The sequence below is a fragment of the Sciurus vulgaris genome (genome assembly GCF_902686455.1).
Source record: "Sciurus vulgaris genome assembly, chromosome: 14".
Classification (NCBI taxonomy): Eukaryota; Metazoa; Chordata; class Mammalia; order Rodentia; family Sciuridae; genus Sciurus; species Sciurus vulgaris.
The window spans coordinates 2,976,153-2,994,806 of NC_136475.1; the positions used below are offsets into that span (position 1 = coordinate 2,976,153).

General features: G+C 41.4%; 2 long non-coding RNA genes across 2 annotated transcripts in view; one reads left to right on the plus strand and one right to left on the minus strand.

The window, feature by feature from the left end:
• LOC306643760 overlaps positions 1–18,654 on the minus strand; it is a 66,244-nt gene that overhangs the window by 33,299 nt on the left and 14,291 nt on the right. The gene's annotated exons all lie outside the window — the stretch shown is intronic.
• Positions 1–18,654, plus strand: part of LOC306643763 — a 78,217-nt gene that overhangs the window by 27,457 nt on the left and 32,106 nt on the right. The gene's annotated exons all lie outside the window — the stretch shown is intronic.

Sequence of the window (18,654 nt, forward strand, 5' to 3'; positions counted from 1 at the left end):
TTTTCCCTTCTCCCCACCCCTCCCACCCCTGTTTACCCTCTATACAGTCCTTCCTTCCTCCATACTTGCCCCCCTCCCTAACCCTAACTCTAACCCTAACACTAACCCCTCCCTCCCCCCATTGTGTCCTCATCCACTTATTAGCAATATCATTCGACCTTTGTTTTTTTATTTTTATTTCTTTTTAATTTTTTAATTTTTTTAAATTTTAATTAAAATCATAAATTTACATAGGGCAATATTGTTTGATTCATTCTGTTATTTTTTTCCCTTCCCCCCCACTCCTCCTACCCCTCTTTTCCATCTATACGGTCCTTCCTTCCTCCATTCTTACCACCCTCCTTATCCCTAACCCTAAACCTAACCCTAACCCTAACGCTCACCCCTCATATCCCCCCTTATATGTCCTCATCCGCTTATCAGCGAGATCATTAGTCCTTTAGTTTTTTGAGATTGGCTTATCTCACTTAGCATGATATCCTCCAATTTCATCCATTTGCCTGCAAATGCCATAATTTTATCCTTCTTCATGGCAGAGTAATATTCCATTGTATATATATGCCACAGTTTCTTTATCCATTCAACAACTGAAGGGTTGGTTCCACAATCTGGCTATTGTGAATTGAGCAGCTATGAACATTGATGTGGCTGTATCTCTGTAGTATGCTGATGGAGAAAAGATAGCCTCTTCAACAAATGGTGCTGGGAGAATTGGAAATCCATATGCAACAGAATGAAACTAAACCCATATCTCTCACCATGCACGAAACTAAACTCAAAATGGATTAAGGATCTCAGAATCAGACCAGAGACCCTGCAAATTATAGAAGAAAAAGTAGGTCCAGATCTTCAACATGTTGGCTTAGGACCAGACTTCCTCAACAGGACTCTCATAGCACAAGAAATAAAAGTAAGAATCAATAACTGGGATAGATTCAAACTAAAAAGCTTTCTCTCAGCAAAGGAAACTATCAGTAATGTGAAGAGAGAGCCTACAGAGTGGGAGAAAAATCTTTGCCACTCATACTTCAGATAGAGCACTAATCTCCAGAATCTATAAAGAACACAAAAAACTCTACACCAAGAATGCAAATAATCCAATCGACAAATGGGCTAAGGAAATGAATAGACACTTCACAGAAGAAGATCTACAAGCAATCAACAAACATATGGAAAAATGTTCAACATCTCAATAATAAGAGAAATGCAAATCAAACCACCCTAACATTCCATCTCACCCCAATTAGAATGGCAATTATCAAGAATACAAGCAACAGCAGGTGTTGTCGAGGATGTCGGAAGAAAGGTACACTCATACATTGCTGGTGGGGCTGCAAATTAGTGCAGCCACTCTGGAAAGCAGTGTGGAGATTCCTTAGAAAACTTGGAATGGAACCACCATTTGACCCAGGTATCCCACTCCTTGGCCTATACCCAAAGGTCTTAAAACCAGTATTCCTAAAAATTAGTGTTTGTAAAACACTGATTAAAAAACAACTGTTATTTTAGAGTATTGTTCTATATTACAAACTCTACATAGAGTTTAAAGACTGAGCTTGGTTAGTATAAAATCATCAGTGTAATTGTGATGCTATTCTTCTTTTTATGCAAATATGTTCATGTCTCCATGCATACAAATATTTAAAATAAAAGGTTAAAGAAACATTGTATCAAGATGGTGTTCTCCAAACTAAAGTCATCTATAATACTGATTTTAGATGTATAAGGATAACAAGTTTCATTAAATTTTACTTATATCATTTAATGTTCTGTAACCAAAGCTCTGTTGCCTTTAAAATTGGGTAAAAATGTAAATGTATTTGTAAATGATAATGAGAGCCTGCTCAACTTAAATGTTTATAATATAAACCATGAAAACTTTGTGCCAGTTTTGCACTCACACTCACAAAAGAAAATTAACATCTCACTCAACATTTCTTTAATTCATACTTTAAATATAATGTTATGTTAACTAACATTCATATAGACTCAGAAAACAATATATGTAAACTTTATAAAATGACATCAAAAAGAGACAAAATTCAACTTCCAAGAGATATTATTAAGTCCTTCAATTTGTTTATGGAAGAAAAACAAAAACAAAAACAAAATCAAATTTGCCAAGGGTGTTCTCACCTATGATCCAGTGTCTAAAAGGCCTATGCTTATCTCTTCCAAAATATTAAACCCAGTGGCGTCTGGATGGCCTTCCCACTTAGGTATCATAACAACCACTACCCTTATGGTCTGAGAGGGGATGAGTTAACCTTGGGACACTCCCTCTCAGTGACAACCCCACCCTGTGCAGAGACCCTCCTAAATGGAGCACCAGATAGATGGGAGGCTAGTCACATTACTCAATGTCAGAGTGCTCCTAGACCACCTGGACTCACCTTTGTCCCCACAGGGCCCTCAACACAGCCTGGCTGAAGCCCAAGAGCATCCACACAAACTCCTGCATGACTGTGAGGATATGCGACCAAGTGAACTCAGGACGGCCTGACTGACCCCTGTTCCTCTGACTGAGGCCGAAGCCATCCTGTTCACAGATGGCAGCAGCCAAGTCACAAACAGGGCTCAGAAGACAGGAGCTGTGGTCACAAGGGAAACAAGTCATTTGGGCTCAGCACTGCCAACAGCAGGTGTGCTTTTGCTACCCTACATGTACATGAGCCATTGATGGGGAGGGGGCCACTAACTGCTGAGGGAAAGTACATAACTGTTGGGACTAATGACACATTAACTAACTCAGGCTGACTCCTTCCTGGTGGGTGAGCAAGATCAAGGCCTCAATGGCGGTTTCAAAAGTTAATGACAATAAATTGGACCACCCTCAGAGATTGGTTAACAACAGTTCCGTGAATGAGATCAGCTGGTGCTTGCCATATATGACTCTCACCTGCATGAATCCCCCTTCCCTTCTGACCTTTAAGCTGATTGGTTCCTGCCTAGCTCTCACCCTACATAAAAGCTTTGTGATTTCCTCAATAAATGAGTTCCTGCTGTGACGGGTCCCTGACACGTCTGATTGTCCTCTGCCCAGAGGGCTGGGTGTGGGTGGTCAGTCGGCCCTACCTTTCCCAGTCTGGCCTTGTTAGGGAGTGTTCCCTTCCCTTGTCACTGGTGAAGAAGAGCAAGGGAGCTAAAGACCCCAACACATAACAAGAAAGAGGAAATATTAGCCCTCCTTTAGGTGATTTGGTGACCTAAGCAGATGACTGTCATACACCACTGGGGTCACCAAACAGGAGACTCTGGTCATCAAGGCAATAATTTTGCTGATGGGATAGCTCAACAAGTGGCCCTGGACTCCACACCAAAACCAGCCACCATGCTGCCTTTGCTCCATATCCGAAAACCAGCCTTCCTTCCCTCCCACACTGTTGACCAGAAGAAGAGAAGGCTAAAGAAAAGTGGGTGGGAAATCAGAAGGCTGGTGGATCCTGCCTGACTCCAGACTAAGGATACCCCAAGTTTTAGGGAAAAAAAAAACATTAACTTTGGATTTACATGCAACAACCCAGTGGAGAAAGATGAAATTTACTGACTTTCTATCTGAAGGATACCAGTGCTAGGTGGCCAATGCTTTTGCCATTTGCCCTTATTTGGGCCCAATGCCCCCCTTACAAGGCAGGTCTTTCTCCCTTTGAAATCCTGTGTGGGAGGCTACCCCTTTTTCTCCCCTGGGCGTCTGATGTTCATTCGGTTGAAGTCAGCAAGAAGTCTTTTGTGAACTACCTTAAGTCTCTCCTTCAGATACAAGAAAAGGCTTGTGAATTCCTTCTTGAGAACCAACCTACTGGTTTCCAACACTTGTTCCAGCCATCAAAGGATTCCAAAAGGAAGGAAAGACACTCAGCTGCAGAGGATCCTCCATCATATTGACCACCTGATGGTCATAAAGGTAGATGGACTCCCTGCATGGATTCGTCCTATCCAAATGAAGCTTGTGATGTCACCTCCTACAGAGGAATGGATCACTCACTGAGACCCCATTCATTTAAAGATAAAACAATTAAATCCTGAGGCCCAGGCTATTGAACTCCCCAGGTACAATTTTACCATGTCTTCTCCTCATGGAATTCTAGCTCAACTGGATGGATTCCTATGCCAGTTCAGACAGCCCTAGTTGAACCTTTGTTGATGGTACATTTGGATAATGCTCTTCTCCAATTTAATGGCAATTCTTATCCCCTGAGGAGGCATTATGTGTGTGTGTGATTGTGGTCCAATCCTGATTTTCCTGATTGCAGGGGCCTGTGGGGACATGAAGATGACAAGTCTCCAGGCTCCCTCGCTGTGTCTGCAGGAGACATGGTCACCATCAGCTGCAAGTCCAGCCAGTCTCCTCTCCAAGCAGAAGGATAACTTGGCCTGGCCCCAAGAGAAGTCAGGACAGGCTCCTAGACTGTTCACCTGCTGGGCCTCCACATGGCCAGCTTGGGTCCCATGGAGGTTCATTGGCTGTGGTCAGGGACAGATGTCCCTCTTCCACTAGGCGTGTCCAGGTGAGGACATGGCAGTGCTCCTGGGGGCTCCACAGTGCTCCTCCCACAAGCTTCAGCCTCAGACTCAAACCTCCCCCAGGCTGCAGGTCAGGGAGCCTTTGCTGCCCAGGCTGCTTCTCCTCACAGGGCCCTGAGCTGTCCTGCCTCCTTTCTCTTGACAAGTCCCATGATTTGATTTATTGCTTCAAGATTTGTAGGACCCAGGAGAAAATAGGGATTCAGGACTTTTCTGGGTATTTATTTATGTATTCACTTATCTGATGGGAGTCCTCAAGCACAAATGCTGGGAGGTCTCCTGGAGACAGTCAGGAGCTTTCAGGTCACAGGAATCTGCAAGTTTCCAAGGACACATCATGTTACTGAGCCAGTCTTCAGTCTTCACCATACCAGAAGAGCCTAGTGACTTCCACACACTGAGGATGAATTCTTCCCTGTGCCACCTCTGATCTTGCCTTATCCATTTTGATTCCTTGTTCTCCTGGTCTCCCTGTTGACCTGTGATCACCTTCACCTGCATCTCTCATGTAACTCTTCATCCTGCAGCTCAAACCCGTGTCATACGCCCACCTCCCTCTCTCCCCATCCCTTTCTGTCTCCCCCTCCCTCTCTCTCTCCCTCTCCCCTTTTTCCCCTCCCACTCTCGCGCTCTCTCTCTCTCTTCCTTCCTCTCTGTCTCTCCCTCCCTCTCTCCCCTTCCATCTGTCCACCTCCCTCTCTCTCCCCCTCCCCCTCTCTCCCTTTTCCTCCCTCCTACTCTTCCTTCTTCCCTCTCTCCTTCTTCCCTCATTCCCTGACTTTCAGGTGAGCCTTTCTCCTGAGGTGCACTCTCACTGGTTCCCTGCTCTGCCTCCTGTTCTAGCCTCTGGCCTCCTCTCACTTCTGTCAGCTGTTCTCAAAATTTCCTTTATTTCCATAGTTTATTCCAAAATTCCATAACAGCAAAGGACTGAGAAAAACTGAAGGCCGCTCCACGTCAAGGCCCTGGGCTCCCTGCTGAGGATATTTCTGTCCTCCTCATGTTATCCTGATCTCAGGTGTGCTCCTTCTTCCACGGGTTGTTCTGCAGTTCCTTAGCTCTGTCCCTCTAGACACAGACAGCAGCTCTGTACCTCTAGACAGGAGATGGCATATTCCCTGATGTTCCTCATACTGTGTCCACTTTCTATTCAGGTCCATCCCTGGGTGTTGGAGTCTGATGTCCTGATGGAAGGAGGTGGTGTTCAAGTCCCCTCCAGCTGGAGAGTTCAGATAGCATTTGGACCATGTGCACATGCAGGGCACCAGGGTGTTGTCAAATGTGGGTTGGCCTCTCAGGAAGGGAGTGAGTGTGATGGTGCCCCTTAACTCAGACACTGGGAGTCAGGTTCTGTGACGCAGACTCAATTTATTCAGGAAGTGCAATAGTTTATATATGAAGTGAGAACCAATCATTTTAATGAGATAGCCAGGCCACTGCTCAGGTTACATGTTTACACTACCGTACTACAGAGAAGAGCAGACTTCTACTGGGCACCAGGGAGGCCCAAGAGGCATTGGGTCATCACAGAGTGTTCTCATGTGACATGAAGAGAGCCCAGTGTTCTGTGCTGAAGCCAGTCCATACCTTGGATCCAAGCCTGGTACACCCCAGATTCTCCTCATTTCCCCCCTTTTTCTCTTTTGCCATCATAAGCTGAGTTAATATGACCTGTCTAGTCTCAATTTTTGAGGTTCTGTTACAAAGGCAGCAAATACATAGAAATGATATTACAATGTCAGCAAGGGAAAGGCCAATTAATGTAACATTTACAGGATCAAATATGGAGGTGATTTTGTTCCATAATCATGTGAAGAAAGAAGCATTTAGTACACGTTGGGCTCAGGTTTTATTGATTGACATGATTGCATGTCCTAGTTTGAGCGTTAAGTTTTGAAATCAGGAGTTCCAAGGACCCCTTAAATATATACTGAATTCTTGCCTCCATTTAGTCACATTGTCAAGTGTTGCCATAGTTTCAGAAACATAGGGTAATGTGGGATTACATTGCAGATGCATTGTCATTTGCATAATATCTTTCCTTTCATTCGTGAGATCCATTTGTTGCTGTAAATTTAGGATACCTCCTTGTATTAGTTTATTAGTTTGGTGTTGAAGAGCGAAGTCTTCACTGACTCTAGTAGCCTGTGCATTTAGCACTGCAGCATTGGCAGCAGTCTGTACTATGGCTACCGTGGCAGCAGTTGAAGCAGCTAGAGCAGCAATGATGATACCTGCAAGCAATGCAGTAAGTCCAAAATCTCTTTTAGCACATATTAACTGTACATTTTAGTAAGAAATATTGGTTGAATAGTATGAGTATCATTTGATATAGCCCAAATGTAAGGAGGTACTCTAGCTAACAATGCAGTTGAAAACCCAGGAGAGCAACAATTGGTGAGGAAGCACTGTATAGAATTATCACAATATACAGACAAATTGGTGGTTTGATTAGAAACAATGAAATAAAATGGATGCCGAACACTGAGAGGTGCATTAAACATTTGTGAAGATGTTCCATTAAAACGAGTCCCATTGAGGAAAAGCATAGCTCCTATATCTAAACATCTCTGCTGATTGCATAGCAATTGAGTACCTAACAGTGAGGCACTTCCAGAAGAATTATAATACATTTTCTGTGAGCTTGGGACAGGTTTTGAGACATTTATTACTAAAGGTCTGGCAAAGGATGAAAGCTGCTGGGTAACTCTAAAGGGACCATGACTTTGCACACACTGGTGGGGATGGATGTCTGCCAATGGCCTAATTTTGTTTACATTTTTAGTGGCATTGGCAGAAATCCATGGGCAGACAGGCAAACCAGGGAAGGCATTTGTAGAAATATTCTTAGATACAGAAGTTAATTTAACCAGCCTAAGACCTGTGAGGTTTCCTACAGTATGATCTAGGAGAGTATCAGGGCATAAACACATCACTTGATCACATAATGAGAGCTCAGAAGTAGAGGAACAATTGGAAAACTTCATGAATAGCCAACTACCAGTAGTGTTAACAGTAGTATTAAATCGAACTCAACGAGGAGGTGCTGAAGTGGCAGGAATGCCCATGGAAGAACTAGAGGTCAAAATAGAAGGCAGGACATCTGTATCTAAGCCTAATGGCATCACCATGGATGGATTGGGGACCCCAATTATTGTTGCACCAGTGTGGTGAGAGTTGGCAGTGATAACAGCACACATTAGTAAAAACAAAGTGGATGGGGAAGTATCACCTTCAGGAGCCATTTGTTGAGCCTCCTGAGCTACCCTTTTTAATCCCCTCCAAGTTACTGGAGGTACACAGTGACCTCTTTTCTTTCTTCATTTTTCTTGTGTGTTTGACGATTGTCCTTGTCTGGCTGAGGAGCCCTCTGTGTCCTCAAGGCAGAGTCTCTTCAGTTCCTCCATCGGGGTTTGTGAACGTCTTTTCTTGTTGCCCTCCATATGACATAGCAGGTTTGATCGATCTGGCTGATATCCAAATTGGCATAGATTCAGCTTCTGGGAAAACACAAGCAAAACCTCGCCCCTGAGTTAGTAAAGGATGCAGTCCACGAAGGCAATTTGATAGGGCGTCCTTCCAATACACCAACGGCAGAGGAGTTTTACTGGGAAAGGAACCCCAATGCTTGATTACTGGTGAAATACTGTGGTCATCAAAGGTTAGGAAGTTCAGAGTGAACAGAATGTGATTGAGTGTGTATGACAGGGACATATGCGTTCCCTCTTCTCCCCCTTTTTCATTTTGCAGCTGAGTTTTTATAGTATGGTGTGTTCCTTCTACAATTCCTTGACCTTGTGGATTGTATGGGATTCCTGTAATTACCTTGATATTCCAAGTAGATGCCCAACTTTTGAATTTGTTTGAAGTATATGCAGGTCCATTGTCTGTTTTGATGGCCCAAGGCACACCCATAAATAGTATGGCACCCATGCATGCTTGAACAACATGTTTTGCAGTTTCACCAGTTAATGGAGTTGCATGTGTGAATTTGGAATACGCATCTACAATGACGTGTACATACTTAAGCTTCCCAAATGATGGTATGTGAATGATGTCCATTTGCCATAACTTATTAGGTGAGAGGCCCCTAGGATTTACACCTTGTGGCTGTAATGGTCCCAAAGGCAATAGAGGGGCACATTTACTGCATGCCTGTGTGAGATGCCTGCATTGTTGGATAGTCAATTGGGGATACAAAGTTTTTATGGCCTTACTGGAAAAATGGAACTTGGCATGTAACTCACGTGCCTGTTGTAAGGCTTCTTGTTGTGTTAACATTATGTATCTATCAACTTCATCATTACCTTCAGAAATAGGTCCTGGAAAATAGGAGTGTGCTCTCACATGTTGTATATACCAAGGAAATTGCCTATGTTCCAAGATGAACTTCAATTTCTGTAAATAAGGATCTATTATCTTGTATTGAACACGAAATGAGGAGTGAGCTATGCCCTTACTTACTTGGACAACATAAATGCTATCTGAGAACACATTTAGAGGCTCCTTTTGAAATTGCTCTAAGGCTAAAGAAAGTGCTCTTAATTTTCCTTGTTGAACTGAGCCTCCATGGGGGGCTATGTGCCTTATAGGTGAGGAAGGTCCGTGATAAATGAATCCACAATTGTATTTATTAGCATCTGTAAAAAGAGTTGCAGCTCCTGGAATAGGTTTACCAGTGGGTCAACAAAAGGGAGTGGGTTTTAATTGTAATGTTTTTAATCCCTGTATAAGTCTATCAGGAGGATAATGTGAATTGATAATGCCTGGGAATCCACTAATTAGAGTTTGGAAAAGTGGTTCAGTTATAATAAGATGATCTGCTATATGTTTTTCTAATGGCATGATAAGGATATCAGGGTCCTTATTAAAGACCTTTTGAGTTAAATTTTGTAACTGTAGACCCAGAAGCCCCAAAAGCTGTATAAAAGGTGTAATTTTGTGTGTTTTCTGTAAGCTAAATGCACCCAATATATTGGACCTTGTTGGCTATGCATATGGCTTGTATGGGGAGACTTGAATCATATCTGTTTAACTGAGCTTGCTTTAAAACATCATTTATTTTGTTAATAACTTTTTTAGCCTGGGTTGTTAGGTGTCTCTTTGAAGTAGGGTCAACATTCCCCTTTAATAAGCTAAATAATGGTGCCAACTGAGCAGTGGAAACAGGAATACAACTCCTTAACCAATTGATTTGGCCACACAATTGTTGCAGTTCAGCTAATGAATAACTGTTCTGTACTAACAGTTGTGGTCTTGCCAGAGAAATAGATTTCCATAATTTAAATCCTAAAAATGTAAATGGGGCTACTTTTTGAATTTTTTCTTCTGCAACTTTAAGACCCAGTATTTCTAAATTTATGAAAAGTTGTTGAAGGCACTTATTTAAGCAGTCTTGTTCCTGATGTGCTAATAAGATATCATCCATGTAATGTATAATAAGGCATTTTTCTTGTAGGGGCCTTGTGGCATGACTGACATAATGCTGACAAATGGTTGGACTATTTTTCATTCCTTGAGGCAATACTTTCCAATGATACCTTTGCATAGGGAGCTGATGATTGGGCTCGTATACTGAGAAGGCAAAGTAAGGCCTATCTTTTTCATGAAGAGGAATGGAGAAAAAAACAGCCCCTAATATCAAGTATAATTATGTGAACATTAAAGGGAATGGCAGCTGGGTGTGGTAAACCAGGCTGTAAAGTTCCCATTTTTTCCATGTGAGCATTTACAGCTCTTAGATCATGTAATAGTCTCCATTTTGATTTATCTCTTTTTTGTATGACAAAAATTGGTGTATTATGTGGAATTGTAGATGGCTCAATATGACCTTTGTCTAGCTGTTCTTGTACTATGAGCTTTAGGTGTTTTAGTTTTTCATTTGGTAAAGGCCACTGTTCCACCCAAATGGGATCTTGAGTGTCCCACTGCAATGGAATAGGTTCAGGTTTTTGTACTAATGGAACAGTGGCCCTTAGAATTGGGGGTGCTGATTACTGCACCCTGTTTTGTCTTGCACAACAATATATTGGTAAAATTCTCTATCATCAGTGGTTAGCACAGCATCCATCTTCTGCAGAATATCCCTGCCCCACAAGTTCATCGGCAAACCTTCTGCCACCAAGGGCTTAATGGCTCCCGTTTCCCCATCGGGATCTTTCCAGATGACAGGGTGAATTACTTCCCTGTTGGGCTGTAGTCCTCCTACTCCTTGAATATTGGGACCAGTTTTAGTTTTCCATTTCCTTTTTTCTGCTTCTTCCATCCTGATAATAGTAACATCAGCTCCTGTATCAACAACACCCTTGAAAGGAACTCCAGCTAATTGGAGTACCATCTGAGCTTTGGCCTCAGATATTGGAATGGTCCACATAATTTTGGGATGTCCTCTTACTTGCAGGGCTGAGGACTGCCCCATGCCCCATTTAAAGGCTTTCTATCAACCTTCTCTCTACAACGACAATCATGTGCCCAGTGGAACCCCTTTTTGCACATAGGGCATTTAGAGTGTGGTAATCTTGGTTTTGCTCTAATCTGTGTACTCCCCAGCCTACTAGGGCACTCTTTCTGGCAATGGCCTAACCCCCCACATCAAACAAGATTGATTTTTAGTCCCCCTGTTGCTCTTGGTTTCCTTTAACTTCATGCATGCAGAAAAAGCTTCAGCTAAAGCAGCAGCGTGGGCTGATGCAGTACCCAGGGCCTTGATTGCTATAATCCAGTCATCAATAGAGCCACCCTTAAAGGGAGTAATAGCTCTCCTAGCTTCTGAGGTGGCTCCTTCCCATAATATCTCCTTCAAGAGAGCTCCCACTGCCTCTGCCTATTGAATCTTTCGAGCTATTGCCTCAGAGGCATGCGCAACAAAATCTGAGAAAGGTTCAGTAGGCTTTTGTACTAACTGTTTTAATGACTTAGTTCCTCCTTTGCTAGGGATCTGTTTTAAGGCTTGCAGGGCACATAGTCACACTTGATCGAAGTACTGATGTGGGCCTTGTGCCTGCACAGCTGATGAAGCATAGATTCCTTCTCCCTGTAAACATTCAGCATCTAACTCTACTCCTGCCCTATTATTCCTTTCAGCCTGATGCTCACATTGATCATGGAACCCTGCTCTCCATAGGAGGTACTCACCAGAGCCTAGTATCATATGACACAAATCTTTCTAATCTTTGGGAGTGTTAAGATCTAGACTAAAATTCTCTATTAACTGAGTAGCATAAGAGGAATGAAGACCGTGCTCTTGAACTGCTTTTCTACTAGTAGTAACTGTCTTTTGTTCATGAGGATGCAAATGCAAAGGTCGCTGTGCTGTTCTATTGAGATTTACTGGAAATGCTTGTAAAGGAATCCCCCAATTACGATCCCTAGTTTGACATAAATCATTAAAATGTGGTCCCCACGGGCTACTGTTTGAATATGCCAGAGGAGCAGAAACAGATTCTTCAGCTACCCATGGTGGTTCCTTACTGTCATTTGATGGTGATGTGACACTCTGGCCACAAGCTGGCAATACAGGATAAAGCTTAATAGACTGTGACTGTGGATGATCCTCATCTTTCTTATCTCTAAATTCCTGTGGTTTTTCTAGCTCTTGTTTTTCCCTGTTTTCTACCATTGCCTGGTGACTGGCGTGCATACTTTTGTCTTCCTTTTCACTGTTCCCGTGCTCTACTTGAGCAGCCAGAATGTCTTGTAAGCCTAAGTGCTTTTCCTCAGGGATCCCCCTAAGGCAGCTAGAAGAACAGTAACAATTGGGTAAAAAGTGAGAGGGTAAGTTTTAACCTCCTGTATTTCTTTTCTATGGGCTAAATGTATAACCCTCTCCCATGACTCAGGATCCCATATTTTATCTATGCCACCCATGGGGCACAATTTATAACATTGTCCATATATTTATAGCCTCCTTTTCCAAGGCTTTTACTTGCTTAGTCCTTAACAGCACTTGTAAACTCGTGCCTGGGGAACTCTAACCCAAGGCTATAGATGCCCCATAAGGAGGTTACTCACCCAGCAGCTCTGTGGCCTTCATCTTCCTCTGAGGCCCCACATTGGGCACCAAAATATGGTCAAATATGGGTTGGCCTCTCAGGAAGGGAGTGAGTGCAACAGTGCCCCTTAACTCAGACACCGGGAGTCAGGTTCTGTGATGCAGACTCAATTTATTCAGGAAGTGCCATAGTTTATATATGGAGTGAGAACCAATCATTTTATTGAGATACCAGGCCACTGCTCAGGTTACATGTTTATACTACCATACTACAGGGAAGAGCAGACTTCTACTGGGCACCAGGGAGGCCCAAGAGGCATCGGGTCATCACAGAGTGTTCTCATGTGACATGAAGAGAGCCCAGTGTTCTGTGCTCAAGCCCAGTCCATACCTTGGATCCAAGCCTGGTACAACCCAGATTCTCCTCACTGGGGCACCACCTTGAGAGTCTGGAAGTTGCCTTTCCACCTGTGATGGTTCCCAGATGGAGGTGGGCTCTCCAGGTTGAGAGGCATGGAGAGTGGAGTGGATACTGCTGGATCCCAGATAAATAAGATAGAGCACAAGACTGATTAGGAGCACTAGCAGTCAGATCCATAAATTTTCTATTTTTTAATTATTGCAGTCTAAGTCATTAATGTGTTTTTTTATTAAGTTTGAACCTCATTTTCAGAGAGAACAGAATTTGAAAAACTAGGTGTCCCCTAGACCTTCCCTAAACCATCACTCTCCTGTGCCAGAGTCTTTCCCAGGGCACAGGTCCTGCTCAGTGGACAGTATTCATGCTCATCCTGTGTGTTCATCAGAAGGTGCCTGGAACCATCTGCTTCTGTCCTCCATGTGCCATGCCAGGCTGCGGCAGCTGACGGCCATGAATGAGTTTGGCCTGAGCTGTGGAAGAAGCAGTCATGGTCCACACCCCTCAGCTGCACCCTGTTCCCTGAGTCCCCAGCACCTTTCTCTCCCATACTCAATCTGCTGAGCTGCTGCCAGACCGGCAGCACATGTGGCAGCTGGGCCACGCAGGCAGGAGGTTTTTGTTCAGGGCTGCACCACTGTGGGAGGTGATCGTAAATCTTGCCAGCAGTAATAGACTTCAGCATCCTTAGCCTCCACCCTGCTGATTTTCAGTATGAAGTCTGTCCCTGATCCACTGCCACTGAACCTGTCTGGGACCCCAGTGAACCTGTTGGAAACCTTGTATATTAGGCTCCGTGGAGACTGGCTTGGCTTGTGTACGACCCACTGCAAATAGGTGTTTCCATCACTGTGTACGAGGCTCTGGCTGGACCTGCAGGAGATGGAGTCTGGCTGTCCAGGGGTGACAGGCTGAGAGAGAGGAGTCTGGGTCAGCACAATATCCCCACTGGATCCTGAAATGATCGCAGAATAATGCAAAGTTATATATAAAGTTTAAGACAAATATTTGTATTTTTCCTTTTTTGTTTATTTTATGCTAAATTATTTTCTATTAAATGAAATAATATCAGATAATATCCCAAATCTGAAGAATGAAATGGGAAATCAAGTACAAGAGGCTTGTAATACCCCAAATACACACAATTACAATAGACCCACACCAAGGCACATTATAATGAAATACCTAACATACAAAATGAAGACAGAATTTTAAAGGCCCCAGAGAAAAGAATCAAATTACATTCAGGGGGAAACCAAGAAGAATATCAGCAGATATTTCAACCCAGATCCTAAAAGCTAGAAGGGCCTAGAACAACATTTTTCATGCTGTGAAAGAAAATGGATGCCAATAAAGAATCTTATACCCAGCAAAACTTACCTTCAGATTTGACGACGAAATAAAATCCTTCCATGATAAACAAAAGCTAAAAGAATTTACAAAAAGAAAGCCGGCATTACAGAACATTCTCAGCAAAATACTCCATGAGGAAGAGATGAAAATGAACAAGGTATATCAGCAAAGGGAGAAACTACCCTAAAGGAACAACCAAATAAAGGAGAAATCAAGTTGTGTCAAAAAAAAAAAAATCCAAATGACCTGGAATACAAATCATATCTCAATAATAACCCTGAATGTTAATGACCTGAACCCATCAATCAAAAGACATAGACTGGCAGATTGGATTAAAAAGAAAGATCCAACAATTTTCTGCCTGCAAGAGACTCATCTCATAGAAAGAGATAACCACAGACTAAAGGTGAAAGGATGGGGAAAGATCCAACAATTTTCTGCCTGCAAGAGATTCATCTCATAGAAAGAGATAACCACAGACTAAAGGTGAAAGGATGGGGAAAAACATACCATGTACATGGACACAGCAAAAAAGCCAGAGTATTCATCCTCATATCAGATAATGTGGACTTCAAGCCAAAGTTAGTCAGAAGGGATAAAGAAGGACATTTCATACTGCTTAAGGGGAGGATAAATCAGCAAGACATAACAGTCATAAATACCTATGCCCCAAACAGTGGCTCATCCATACACATCAAACAAATTCTACTCAATGCCGGAAATCAAATAGACCACAACACAATAATACTAGGTGATTTCAACACACCTCTCTCACCACTGGACAGATCCTCCAAACAAAAATTGAACAAACAAAGCATAGATCTCAAAAACGCAATCAATAGTTTACACTTAACAGATATTTATAGAATATACCATCCAACAAAGGACGAATACACTTTCTCCTCAGCAGCACATGGATCCTTCTCTAAAATAGACCATATATTATGCCACAAAGCTACTGTTAGTAAATACAAGAAGATAGCGATAATACTTTGTATTCTATCCAATCATACTGGATTGAAATTAGAAATTAATGACAGAGTGAAAAACAAACTACTCCAACCCCTGGAGATTAAATAATACACTGTTGTATTATGAATGGATAACAGAAGACATCAGGAAGGAAATTTAAAAATTCTTAGAGGTAAATGAGAACAAAGAAACAACATATCAAAATCTCTGGGACACTATGAAAGCAGTTCATAGAGGAAAATTTATTTCATGAGTGCATTCAATAAAAGAAGAATAAAATCAACAAATAAACGACTTGACACTACAGTTCCAAGCCCTAGGAAAAAAAAAGAACAGAGCAACACCAAAAGTAGTAAAGACAGGAAATAGTTAAAATCAGAACTGAAATCAACGAAATTGAAACAAAGAAAACAATCAGAAAAATTGACAAAATAAATAGTTGGTTCTTTGAAAGACAAACAAAATTGATAAACCCTCAGCCACACTAACAAAGAGAAGGAGAGAGAAAACCCAAATTACTAAAATTCAGAAAAACAAAACCAAAAAAATAACAATAGACATGAGTGAAATACAAAACATAATTAGAAGGTAGTTTGAAAATCTGTACTCCAACAAAATAGAAAATCTCGAAGATATCAATAGGTTTCTAGAGACAAATGAATTACCTAAACTGAATGAGGAGGACATACACAATTTAAATAGATCAGTTTCAAGAAATGATATAGAAGAAGTCATCAAAAAGCCTACCAACAATGAAAAGTCCAGGACCAGATGGGTTGTCAGCCGAGTTCTACAAAATCTTTAAAGAAGAGCTCAATCCAATACTTCTCAAAGTATTTCATGAAATAGAAGAGGAGGGAACCCTCCCAAACCCACTCTATGAAGCCAATATCTCCCTGATACCTAAACCAGACAGAGACACATCGAGGAAAGAAAATTTCCGAGCAAGATCCTTCATGAACATTGATGCAAAAATTCTCAACAAAATATTAGCAAATTGCATACAAAAATATATTAAAAAGATAGTGCACCATGATCAAGTGGGTTTCATCAGAGGGATGCAAGGTTTTTTCAACATCCGGAAATCAATAAATGTCATTCACCATATCAACAGACATAAAGTCAAGAATCACATGATTATTTCGATAGATGCAGATAAAGTTTGATAAAATACAGCATCCCTTCATGATCAAAACACTAGAAAAAATAGGGATAGTGGGAACATTCCTTAACATTGTAAAGGCCATTTATGCTAAGTCCATGGCTAATATCATTCTAAATGGAGAAAAACTGAAAGCATTCTCCCTAAAAACTGGAACAAGGCAGGGATGTCCTCTTTCACCACTTCTATTCAACATCGTCCTTGAAACTCTAGCCAGAACAATTAGACAGACCAAGGAAATTAAAGGGATACAAATAGGAAAAGAAGAACTCAAACTATTCCTATTTGCTGATGATATGATTATATACTTAGAGGAACTAGGAAATTCCACCAGAAAACTTTTAGAACTCATAAGTGAATTCAGTAAAGTAGCAGGATATAAGATTAATGCTCATAAATTGGATGTGTTCTTATACCTAAGTGATGAATCTTCAGAAAGAGAAGTTAGGAAAACTACCCCATTCACAATAGTTTCAAAAAATAAATAAAATACTTGGGAATCAATCCAACAAAAGAGGTGAAAGTCCTCTACAATGAGAACTACAGAACACTAAAGAAAGAAATTAAAGAAAACCTTAGAAGATGGAAAGATCTCCCATGTTCTTGGATAGGCAGAACTAATATTGTCAAAATGGCCACACTACCAAAAGTGCTATACAGATTCAGTGCATTTCCAATTAAATCCCAATGACATACCTTACAGAAATAGAGCAAGCAATCATGAAATTCATCTGGAAGAATAAGAAACCCAATATAGCTAAAGCAATCCTTAGCAGGAAGAGTGAAGCAGGGGGTATCACAATACCAGAACTTTAACTATACCAGAAAGCAATAGTAACAAACATGGCATGGTATTGGCACCAAAATAGACAGATAGATCAATGGTACAGAATAGAAGACACAGACACAAACCCAAATAAATAGGATTTTCTCATACTAGACAGTGGTGCCAAAAACATGCAATGGAGAAAAGATAGCCTCTTCAACAAATGGTGCTGGGAAAACTGGAAATCCATATGCAACAGAATGAAACTAAACCCATATCTCTTACCGTGCACAAAAATCAACTCACAATGGATCAAGACTCTCAATGGATCAAGGATCTTGAAATCACACCAGAAACCCTGCATCTTATAGAAGAAAAAGTAGGTCCAAATCTTCAACTTGTTGGCTTAGGATCAGACTTCCTTAACAGGACTCCCATAGCACAAGAAATAAAAGCAAGAATCAATAACTGGGATAGATTCAAACTAAAAAGCTTTCTCTCAGCAAAGGAAACTATCAGAAATGTGAAGCGAGAGCCTACAGAGTGGGAGAATATCTTTGCCACTCATACTTCAGATAGAGCACTAATTTCCAGAATATATAAACAACACAGAACACTCTACACCAAGGATACAAATAACACAATCAACAAATGGGCTAAGGATGTGAACAGACCCTTCACAGAAGATCTACAAGCAATCAACAAACATATGAAAAAATATTCAACATCTTTAGTAATAAAAGAAATGCAAGTCAAAACTACTTAATATTCCATCTCACCCCAATTAGAATGGCGATTATCAAGAATACAAGGAACAATAGGTGTTGGAAATGATGTGGGGAAAAAGGTACAGTCATACATTGCTGGTGGGGCTGCAAATTAGTGCAGCCACTTTGCAAAGCAGTGTGGAGACACCTAAGAAAACTTGGAATGGAACCCACCATTTGACCCAGCTATCCCATTCCTTGGCCTATACCCCAAAACCTAAAATCAACATACTACAGAGATGCAGCCACAAAAATGTTCATAGCTGCTCAATTCACAATAGCCAGAATGTGGAACCAACCTAGATGCCCCTCAGTTGATAAATGGATAAAGAAACTGTGGTATATATATATACAATGGAATATTAATCAGACATAAAGAATAATAAAATTGTGGCATTTGGGATAAATGGATGCAGTTGGAGAATATCATGCTAAGTGTGAAAAGCCAATCTCAAAAAACCATAGGACGAATGATCTCACTGATAAGTTGATGATGACACATATAGGGGGTGGGAAAGGGGCAAGAATGAAGGAAGGAGGGACTCTATAGAGGGATAAGTGGGGTGGGGGTGAAGAAAAAAATAACAGAATGAATCAAAAACTATTACCCTGGTTAAATGTATGATTACATTTAACCTCTATGATTTACATTTAGCCTCTACTTCATGTACAGAGAAACAAGATTTATCCCGTTTGTTTACA